Below are 1,775 nucleotides of genomic sequence, written 5' to 3' on the forward strand. Positions count from 1 at the left end.
GATTGACAGATATAAGTAGATAGATAGATGGATACATTGATGGATACATTTGTGCTAGGTGAACAGTCGAATCAGGTTAAAGAATATCTTTCGATTTGCTATTGCGTCACGGGATTCGATCGGGGACCATTAGGATTATATCCATCGAACTCTCTCCATTTAGACGCTAGGCCTCCAGTTTGTGTGTGTGTGTGTGTGTGTGTGTGTGTGTGTGTGTGTGTGTGTGTGTGTGTGTGTGTGTGTGTGTGTGTGTGTGTGTGTGTGTGTGTGTGTGTGTGTGTGTGTGTGTGTGTGTGTGTGTGTGTGTGTGTGTGTGTGTTGTGTGTGTGTTAGTTAGAGAGAAATAGATGTAGTAGATATAAAAGAGGATAAATACATTTATTTGATAGGCGGGTTCCAAGAGCTAATAACTCGATTCAGCAGATGCATATAGTAAATATAATGATAAAACACACACACACACACATACACACACACACACACACACACACACACACACACACACACACACACACACACACACACACACACACACACACACACACACACACACACACACACACACACACACACACACACACACACACACACACACACACACACACACACACACACACACACACACACACACACACACACACACACACACACACACACAGAGGCGGGACCAAAGAGTCAGAGCTCAACCCCTGCAAACAGAACCAGGTGAGAATAAACACACACACACACACACACACACACACACACACACACACACACACACACACACTAGTTGATAATGGACTGTTTTGTGTTCGTATCCATGTGTACTATTGTCCTGACCGACAGACACGTGAAGCTATATGTGTTTATGTGTACCTGTAATTAAACTGACATGTGTACGGTAATTATCTGTATGTGTCCATTTTAAAGGTACATATTTGTGAATGTTTATTTATGTAAATTGATTGACATATGTACGTATGCGCGCGTTTAGTGTTACTGTAATTTATATGGTTAACATGTATACGTTTGAATGACATAGTTTCCCATTATTGTCACATTTTTTGTTACTGTTTCGCTGTTCACTCTCACTCTCTGACCCCCGTCGACTAATTGTGCTCACGTGTGTTTGTTCAAGGTACGGTAACCATTGGCTTTTTACCCAATAATTTGCAACTATTTGCACACAAACATTTCTAAAGAACATCTATGTTTCTGATAAATATTCTTTTTCCTAACATACAAGTCAATTACACAGTACCTAACCTCAGTCAGAAACACTTTTCTTACTATCTCTCACAACGTCTTTTGCATATATATCCTATCTTAATAAATTTATAATTTAAATTCATAACTGGCAACCTTCTTCAGCGCCTTAAAGGCCACCAAACATCATTCCTTTCCATTAACCTCTCCCAAATTATCTTATGCACCAATACACATACTAGGGGGCTTTATAGCTGAGTGGACAGCGCTCTCGACTCGTAATCCTAGGGTCAAAGTTCGATCCCCCGGTGATGGCGCAAACGAAAATCAGCAGAGTTTCATTCATTCTGATGCTCCTCTTACCTAGCAGTACATAGGTACTTGGGCATTAGACACCTGTTACGGGCTGCTTCCTGGGTGTGTGTATGTGGAATTTTTTTTTATTAGCTAGTAAAAACTGATTGATTGACAGTTGAGAGGCGGGCCGAAAGAGCAGAGCTCAACCCTCGCAAGAACAACTAGGTGAACACAACTAGATAAACACTAACTAACACTAACCACGATCTCGTATAATCTACTACATTCGC

This window comes from Procambarus clarkii, chromosome 86, assembly GCF_040958095.1.
Source record: "Procambarus clarkii isolate CNS0578487 chromosome 86, FALCON_Pclarkii_2.0, whole genome shotgun sequence".
NCBI classification, from domain to species: Eukaryota; Metazoa; Arthropoda; class Malacostraca; order Decapoda; family Cambaridae; genus Procambarus; species Procambarus clarkii.